A 10,406-nucleotide genomic window follows, 5' to 3' on the forward strand; every position below is an offset into this window, starting at 1 on the left:
CACACACACTTGTACTTTTGTAAACAATCTCCACACAACCCAGAGTTGTATAGAAGATCTAGAATCTAGATCCAAATATCCAAATATAGAGATAGAATCTAAATCTAGATCTCTAGATCTAGATCTAATCTAGATCTAGATTAGTTTAAGTTAGTGTTAGATCTAGATATTAGAATCTTACAGTAGGACGAGAGAGAGTAGTAGCAACTATTTAGAAAAAGAAAAATTTTGAAATGCATATCCCACAAAAGATGGGAAAACTGATCAGCAATAAATATGTGACTTTTTATTATAAGAATTTTACACCACTTGCAACACAATAAGGTCATATAAGTACCGGAAATTAGAGGTGTTGTTACAAGCGAGTAACAAGCACTAAATAGCCGAATAAGAGATAAGAACGATAGATGTTTGATAGGAAAGTAGGAGCAAACCACACCAGAGCACCCCCCAACCACCCAAATATGTGGCTTTGTATGGGCGTGTGTATGTTTGAGGTAGCCAAGCGGTTTCGTTACAAAATTGTAGATGATTCTACCACCAGTGGTCGAAACCTTTATTGAAATATCATCCTCTATTGCATTCTTGACATTTTTTAAGCAACACAATTAAGATAATTTGTCGTTTTTTAAGCCCAAGGGGGCTATCCCGAAAAATGTTTTTTTTGGACAAAATCGAAGGTAAATTTTTTTGCCCCTTGTTCAGTTTCTTTGAAAGACAGGGGGGGGGGGGTTCTCTATAACCATACAGATATAGGTACGAAACTTCTCCTATAGGTAGGGCAATGGCTACTTTTGGTGTTTTGGTCAAGATTTCTGGAAACCCCCAAAATCTGGGTTAGCCCGTTTGCCCTTAAAAGCAAACAGTTGAAGCGGCGGATTTCGATTCATCCTGTCAGAGCCAGCCCGGACGAAGAGGGATACAATGACAATGACAATCTTTATTCATCTCGTAGGGAGAACTTTGTCATGGTCGTTTACAATGGCAGTAGATGTTACAAAGGATAGGTACACTCACGCATACACACAATGAGACTGGACATTAATTAGTAAATTATACATGTCTCACGTGCTGAAATAACTCGCCCCATAAAACATTCTCTCTGTCTCTCTCTCTCTCTCTCTCTCTCTCTCTCTCTTTCTATCTCTCTCTGTCTCTCTGTCTCTCTGTCTCTCTGTCTCTGTCTCTCTCTCTCTCTGTCTCTCTGTCTCTGTCTCTCTGTCTCTCTCTCTCTCTCTCTCTCTCTCTCTCTCTCTCTCTCTCTCTCTCTCTCTCTCTCTCTGTCTCTTCCCCCCACTATATCTCTCTCTTCCACATGCCAGGAGAAAGACAGATCTTTGATAAAAATTCTCCCCACTCGGGAATCGAACTTGGGTCTTTTCTGTGTTATTGCGAAGCTCCTGACCGCTACATCACAGACGCTTGTCATTTTCATTTTGGTACCAACAGAATCATGAAGCAGATCACTGATTTCTGACGTGAAAACTAGACCTTCTCGAACAAAATATCATGTTATAATAGATGGATAGATAGATAGATAGATAGATAGATAGATAGATAGATAGATAAGATGGATAGATAGATAGATAGATAGATAGATGGATAGATAGATAGATAGATAGATAGATAGATAGATAGATAGATTGATAGATAAGTAGATAGATAGATAGATAGATAGATAGATAGATAGATAGATAGATAGATAGATAGAGAGATAGATAGATAGGTGTCTGTTAATTTTTTGGTTGTGGGACATGTGGCATAAAACATACTCTTGCTTTTCAAGGATATTATTGGCCTCATCTTTTAGTTTTAGTTTTAGTAGATGTTTTACGGCGCTCGCAACTGCATAAGGTCATATGAGCGCCAAGGGGTGGGTATCAACAGAGAAGTCTTTACAGGGAATCAGGCTTACTCTGCTCACCTCTCTAGCTTCAACAGCACAAAGTCAGCTTCAATATAATATCACCCCGAAAATAGCGGGTCACAAGAGTGTGACAAACATACACAAGAAGTAGAAGAAAATGACGAAAGTTAGGATTAGGAAAGAAAAAGCAGCAGTTCCCCGTTGCAGTTCAAGAATATTTATGAGCACATAATTTGTGAATCAGCACATTTACAATTGTCCCCCCTATGGGAAGGGCCTAATGACACTTCAGTCAGCAGCACCGCCTCGTGGGGAGCCTTATCTTTTCACTTGAAAATGTGTACATCTTGTTAGTAATGTTAGTAATGGGGTGCCAAAAAAACCTCCACAAAACTGTATCGTTTCTTATTACTTATTGTTGGACAAACGTAAAATACCCGAATCCAGTAAATGCCACCCGGAATAAAAACAAAAGGTTGATATGACTTAGTAGCACGATGTACAACCTCACGAGACTTTTTACAAGCAGCAGCCCAAGAGCCGTATCCTTAAGATGATCAACTGCCATTAAAATTGGAGTCAAAATAGAAATGTGTCCTGACGCGCAGGAATCAGGCGCTCGTCATTTTTTGGGCACGTGGAGTTATTGGTATCATCTTAAAGTTTGTTTACTTGTCTTGTTTTCGATGAAGAAATTACATGTCTATCTAGAAAAGGGGTTGAGATATTTGCAATTGAAAGAGGTGGGAATTGCCTGGTTTCAAATGTAACATAAGGGAGATAATGGCCCCAAAAGTGTGGTGACTACCAAAGCTTGAGAGTCCTTGGAAACCGCAAAGGTATTGTCCGTGTCTTTAAACAACGTTTTTCAGTTGTACCTACTCAAACATGTTTGTAAATGGACATATAAAGCGTTAAGCTAAAAAAAAAAAGAAGAAGAAGAAAGAAAATTCGAAAAAAATTGCCCGAGGGCCATACAAATGCCAATTTTTTTAATTTCAGTATTTTGACGAGCGCGTGATTTCAGCACAGCGCCTCACAAATGAAATATCACGGCTGGTCTGTCACGTAAATCATTATCTTGTGTAACGGCAAAGAAGGTATGAGCTGTTTGATCCAGGTATTTTTGACATCAGTCTGAGAGTATAAATCAGGGGTCTTTAACTTGCAAAAGCAGCTTTCCCATGTGAAAGAAATAAAAAATATTATGGTTTTTATACTGTGAATTACGACATTCTAAGCTCTTGCAACAGGCTGAAATAAGCTGTGATGTGTACAAGATCTAGTGTCGTCACCGCAATCGGCTGCATTAAGGCAGTATGGGTTATTTATGTAGTTTTATTAAGGTTTTACGGCGCTCGCAACTGCATAAGGTCATAAGAGCGCCAAGGGGTGGATGTCAACAGAGAAGTGTAAACGGGGAATCAGGCTTACTCTGCTTACCTCTCTAGCCTCAACAGCACAAAGTGTGCTTCACCTACCAAGGCACTCCGGAAATAGCAGTTCACAAGAGAGTGACAAACATGCAAACGAACTTGAGAAAAAATGACGATAGTAAGAATGAGGAAAGAAAAAGCAGCAGTTCCCCCAATATTATTCCGGCTCGGTATATGCATGACATTGATTTAGTCGGCCCAGTTACACTTCTACTGTGCATAAGAACATGTTAATAAACTTCTGCTTGCTGTTGATGAGGAAAGGATTAACGGAAGATTGAAAATATATGTATACCTTTCTGACTTCACCATCCCACTCTCACACCCACACCCACACCAAAGCCCTTTCTGAATTCCACATCCACACTTACTCCCTCACCCCCCCCCCCCACACACACACATACGCACACACACATGCATACACATACACACATACATGCATATAAACAAACACACACACATACACACACATACACACACATACACATAAACAGACACATCACATACATACACATACGCACATACACATACACGTACACACATAAACATACATGCACATCGAATACGCACACACACACATACACACACACACACACACACACACACACACACATACACACATGCACACAGCTAACTAACATACAGAGAAAGAAGCCGCTTAAAATTTAGTTGAACAAAAGCACCAGTTCATTCATCACCAGACAGAAAGTAATATGAAGGAAACCCACTTAGCGAACTTAACAAATCGTTGACCCAAGTAGCAAAACGATGAATAAATGAAAGCAGCACTAAACATTCAAATTTAATTCAATTCTTTCCGAGTTGGAGCAATCTATGTCACGAACATACTGCGCTCGGTGGAAAGGTTCCTTGTGACAGAATTATGCCGCTGTTCGAGATATGAGACATAGTTTACCCATGCTGCGGTCATTGCTTTATTAATTTGCGTTATTCATAAGAGAAAAAATAAAGACAATCTCCTTCAATGCCTCGCCGTGGAGGATCGTGAAACTGATGTATTATCTTTCTTCAAGACAGTCGCGTCCAAGATATCTTTAAAATCCGACTCCAGTTCACGCATCAGTTTTTAATAACAGGATTGTTTATAGACGTTTTCCTGTTCGTCTGGCCTGCCTGCCTGTCGATGATAAAGGAACAAAAAAAAACAACAACAACAATGAGAAGTCTCACAAAGCTGAATGAGACTTAAATATTTGTGCGCGCTGTTCAAGTCTCTCGTCTGTCTCCGATACGTGATGTTCAAAGCTCTATGCACAATTCCTTGTTAACTTTGGCAGGTCTTGAGAGAAAATACTTACTGGTTCATTTACACGATGAGATTATGATGATATATGCGGGGCGCTGCCAACTCATTTAAGCGTACTTTTGTTTTTTGTGGCTTCGGTCTTATCTTCTCTCCTGAATTTTGTCGTTTCTAGACGTGCCGTGGGATTTGTCGGGTTGTTTTTTTTTTCGGTAACACCCAGAAAAGCTTCTGCTCTCGAGATTAGTCCTCCCCCTCCCCCCTCCCCCCTCCATCCCTAAAATAAACCCGCCCACCTCTTGCTAAAAAGTCAGGGCGCCTATGATTATGAACTTTCTCTCAGATAGCTGTTGTGAGGGAATTTCAAGAGCGAGTGACGCACTGAGATAATCGTTCGTGATTGTTTAAATAGTCTTCAATGTACGCGAAGACTACATCAGTAAGTTATCGATTGTTGCAGCTTTTTGCGGTACAAGAATAAACGTCAACCCAAGATTGTTGGGCATGGCTCGAAGAACATATTTCTATGGAAGATCGCAACAGGAATAATAATACATTCGAGGAATGGCTTCACGAGAAGCAATATCCAACTCTGTGGCTTGGATCTGGCAAAGCAACAAGGCTTTTTTTTCAGAGATCATGAGAGGAGGGATCGAGCCATCAAGTGGCCTAAGAAAAACGCAACAAGGCAGTAAGATGTACACTCAAACAGCATGAGGTACATAGCCACGCGACAGGTGACGTTATAACGAGGGGTGAATTGTTGCTGAGATCTGGATTAGCCCTTTAAGTGTCTAAAAAATACAGTGTTTATCCTTGACGAGACAGTTGTTTTGACAACTTAGCAAAAAAATAAAATACTTCTCAAATACTCTGATGGCTCTAATAGAGCGTAGAGCGGACATTAGTGACATGATGTTTTTTTCATTGCCCAAAAACGATTTTGTGCGTGAAGTGAAGTGAGCACATCGACATTACGCGCGTAAAAGAAAAAGTAAAAGCAAGCTATTTAAGGTAAACGAATATGATAGACGCTAGGAGGGGCACCGCTAGCTGTGCAAGATCCCAAAACATGGACAAATGATATGAATATGTTAATACATAATAATAGATAATAATAGGAAACATTTGTATAGCGCAAACCATCACTAACATACTGACAAGATCTAAAGCTGTATATAGCCGGGCACCTATTCCTACCTGGGTGAAGTGAGGAACATTCATGTAAAGTGCCTGTCCCAAGGACACAACGTTGGTCCCGCAGCTCGAACCCCGCCCGGAACCCTCAATCTCACGATTACGAGTCCGGTAGCCTAACCACTAGGTCACCAACGCGAAATACAACTTTAGCCGTTTTATCTGGTGACCGGAAATGGTTATATTTCTGCTAAATGTGCCAGACCAGCCCGAAAACATATGGGTATGTGTGTGTGTGGCATGTATGTTTGTGGGTTTGTGTGTGTATGTGTGTATGTGTGTCTAAGTATGTGTGTATTTGTGTGTATGTGTGTATGTGTGTGTAAGTGTGTGTGTATGTGTGTGTGTATGTGTATGTGTGTGTTCGTATGTATGTGTGTTTGTGTGTAAGTGTGTATGTGTGTGTGTGTGTGTGTGTGTGTGTGTGTGTGTTTGTATGTCTGTGTGGGTATGTGTGTGTAGGTATGTGTGTATGTGTGCGTGAGTGTGTGTGTGTGTGTGTGTGTTTGTATGTCTGTGTGGGTATGTGTGTGTAGGTATGTGTGTGTGTGTTTGTATGTCTGTGTGGGTATGTGTGTGTAGGTATGTGTGTATGTGTGCGTGAGTGTGTGTGTATGAATGTGTGTGTGTGTGATCGCGCGCACACCCACACCCACACAAACACACACACGCACACACACATGCATGGACACACACACACACACACACACACACACACACACACACATACCCGCTAATACAATTACACACGCACAAACACAAGCACAAACAGACATACATATCCACTCAGGCACATATATACACCAATTTTTCTCAAGAACAACGATCAATTTATCTGGCCCTTCTCGCTGACACCAATTGGCACTACGTGATCCAATTTCCCCCAAATGGACGGTATTTGCTTTTCTCTGGGTCAGCGGGTCCTATTCTGGGAAATGAGTGCAAAAACCTCTAAATATTTTACGCCCCCATCAACACAGTTTAGACCAGTCAAGCAGCAGACTGTTCCGACCCTGCCTGTCAGGGTCAACCCGGGCCGAGAGGGATACAGTATCGCAGCAGAAAGACAGAAAAGCTGGATGAAATACGGTAGAATAGACCTCAAGACAACTGGTCGTTTTTAAGCTCAAGTGGGCTATCCCGAAAAATGCTGTTTTGAGAAAACCGAAGGTTAAGTTTTTGCCCCATGTTCATTTTCTTTAAAAGCCAAGGAGAGCTTTCTCTATAACCAAACAAATATACACACCGATGAAACCAAACTTCTCCTATAGGTAAGGCAATGCCCACTTTTGGTGTAGGTCAAGATTTCTGGAAACCCCCAAAATCTGGGTTAGCCCGCTTGTCCTTGAAAGCCGCTAATTTACGTCCGGAAAGACTTGGAAATTTCTGTGTGTGTTTAAAAAATGGCAATAAGAATGAGCAAGTTGGACCCTTCCAATGTCATACTAATTGAATCATATTTTATTGAGAAACATAGTAAGGAATGAAAGAGTTCGAAAGTGCTTTAATTTTCTTCTACCTTGAGCTTCTCTACGTTGGTACATAGTTTTCTTAATTATCACTAGCGAGGCTCGTTATATTTTCCCTTTTTTGTTTGTGTTACTTGTTACTGATTTCTTTTTGATTTAACAAGGAAGATAAAATACTACATGCTACAAGAAAGTTCACTCCGCACAGAAAGCAATCTACGTACATTTGGCCACACCATTTACATATCTCCACTGACGATGATAATGAATGAGGGGGCTCTCGTGGCCTAGAGGTTAAGGTGTTCTTCTCTTATTCAAAGGTCCTGGGTTCGAATCACGGTAACGGCGGAAACAATTTCTTTTTCTAAAATTGTCTCCTTTCACCTCCTTTCCTGCTGTCTAGCAAAGTTCTGTCGTCTGCTTTCGTCTCCACTTTTTGCCTCCACCCCCTCACCTCCTTTGCCCCCTCCTCTAGGTTCCTGACTCTTTCTGCAGCGTTTCTACTGCTAATCCTTGGCCCATTCTTACTGCTGTCTTTCAGCCTCACCTCTGATCTTCTGGTAGGAAAGATCTAAACCTAGTCTTCTAGGATACGAGCCAAAAATTTCGGAGGCCCTGTGTGCAAATTGCGCACGTTTAAGATCCCTTGGTGGTCTAAAACCGATAAGAATAGGCTTCGGCCCCCACCCGAGCAAAATTCAAAATTTCCTACCAACTGAAAATGTTCAATGTGTCCAGCATGCTCGTATGACCTTATGCAGTTGCGAGCGCCGTAAAACACTTACAAAAAAATAAAATAAATAACCAACAAAACATAAACAAACAAAAAAGACGTGTCCTGTTTTCCTTCTCAAGTTGTGATACTTTTGAGACAATCTTCGCTATTAATTTTAAACGATTATCTGTCACCTAAAAATAGCATCTTTGTGCAATAATACAGATGTCCCCACAGGTATATACTGTTGAAGACGTTTTCTTTCTTATTCCAAATAAAAGTTTGGCCAATCTAGCATCTGATATTGAAGACAGGATTGTCAGACTTTCTACCGGCGTCGTTGGTCTAGCGATTAGGCGCCTAACAGCTGCACGCAGCAGGCCTGAATTCCTGTCCCCGCGATTTTATGCACCCCGCATAATTTAGCAAAATTTTATCATTTTTTTGCTTAATTTCTGATTATTTTCCTATATCGTTCTTTGTTAAATATAACAGAATAACATAATTTCAAATTTGTGGACTCAGTTTGCATAATTTCAGAATGTTTTTTTCATAAAAGCGCAGGGGCAGGAATTTGCTTCCAAGGACGTAGGAATATTTTACCGAGTACAATATATTGGTCTTTCCGCTGGGACGTTGTATCCCTCTCAGTCCCAGTTGGCCGTGACAGGAAGGGCCGAGGCCTGACTTCTAAAATTATCCAAATTGTGTCATTTTAATGTCAGGCATTCTGCCACAAACTTGCATTAAGAGGACCCAGGTTTTCTTGAACAAGTGTCTAAAGAAGTTTCTGAGGATCAGACGGACAGATAGAATCACCAACGAGGAAGTATTAAGAAGAACGATACTGAGCCCAGTAAGAGATAAGGTTGGAAGAAGGCGTTGGCGATGGATTGGACACACTTTCAGAATGTCAAACAGCTGCATAACAAGGAAAATGTTGGATTGGAACCCACAGGGTAAAAGATCAAGGGGAAGACCACGTAGAACATGGAAAAGGGGCACGGAAATGAATGTACAGAAAAGTGGGAAGACATAGAATAACATCAAGCGACAAACCCATGATAGGAAAAGGTGGGAAGTGTTTGTTTGTGGCCTATACCCTGATCAAGGGTGAGAAAAGCAATGATAATGATGATTTTGTACCAACGCGCCCGTGCTGATCCTACTACTAGAATAAATCAATATTATGTCGTCGCTCCTTCAAGAGATAGATCTAAACTTATGAACAAAAATGAAGACACTGATTTGTCTTAGCTAGAAGTGATTAAACTGGCGGGCAGTTGACATCTTAACTGTCAAAGATTTTTGTAGGTCACAAACTGGTATCGATGAAAAACGGGTGACCTCTTGATGACCTACAGCCACGCCTCCTCTTGGTAGTTTGAAATAGTCTTAACCCTATCCGTACGCCCTGGGGTCATTTTGTACTCCCGGGTTGAATTTATTTTTACAGTTTTGAATACTTCTAGTTAGTATTTCTTAAAAAATCATTTTGACAGACAGCTATGCAAAGCGTACGGATGGGATAAACGATGTAAATTTCCTCTTTGGAAAGTGTTGGCACAGAGTTTCCACGTCGTTTGGCTACGATAGTTTAACACGGCGTACGGATAGGGTTAAGCGTGCTTACCTCGTTCCAATGAATAGCAATTTGTTAACCCATGAGCAAACTTGTTCTCAGTGACACTCGACGAGCCCGGTCTATATCAACAATACAGAATTGAGGACCCTATACGTCTAACTTTTTCAACAAACGGGGAATCTCTGCTTGTCATAAAAAATAAAAGCTAAAACTGTCTGCACTTGAAAAATTTGACAATAGCTTCGGGGATTCTACTCGAGCACTGATATAAATTGTTCCCACGATATCTGATTTCGGTGTTCGGTAATTGAGTGGTCTAGATTTAACTTTTGCCGCGGGCGAAGGAATTCATCGTGTCTTGTCAACACGATCTAGCCCTTTTTTTAAAAATCCGGAGTTTATCTGTTTGGGTGTTCTTATTGTCTTGTCCAGATTGAGTATAATAGCTGTACCTCACTTTACAAATACAGACAATCTTGATAAAACTATGGTATATCAGTTTACTTCAGGACTTGCAATTTTATTCTTTTAACACGTTTTTTGTTTTAGATCCAATCATTCTATATTTTTCAAAGCGTATCTGTAGACCATTGTGCCTTCCTTGAGCTTTCTTTGAGAACTTGATAATGGCGTGGACATTAGAAACCTTTATCAAATGAATAAACATTCGCTGGAGATTTCTAAACGATCACTGAATGCTTGGAAAGTGAGCAGCAGAGATCAAGGGTGGAAAATCTGATGTCTTTTTATATACAAAAAAAACCCCAAACGTTTCCCATTTAAATGAAGGGAACAGCGATCCCACAACACAAAACAGACAAAGGAGGAGGACGACGAGAATGAGGAGGAAAAGGAGGAGGAGGGGGAGGAGGA

At 40.7% G+C, this 10,406-nt stretch overlaps 1 protein-coding gene across 1 annotated transcript in view; it reads right to left on the bottom strand.

Moving 5' to 3' along the window:
* Positions 1-10,406, bottom strand: part of LOC101864309 (kin of IRRE-like protein 2) — a 366,594-nt gene that overhangs the window by 289,134 nt on the left and 67,054 nt on the right. The gene's annotated exons all lie outside the window — the stretch shown is intronic.

This window comes from Aplysia californica, unplaced genomic scaffold (genome assembly GCF_000002075.1).
Source record: "Aplysia californica isolate F4 #8 unplaced genomic scaffold, AplCal3.0 scaffold00294, whole genome shotgun sequence".
NCBI classification, from domain to species: domain Eukaryota; kingdom Metazoa; phylum Mollusca; class Gastropoda; order Aplysiida; family Aplysiidae; genus Aplysia; species Aplysia californica.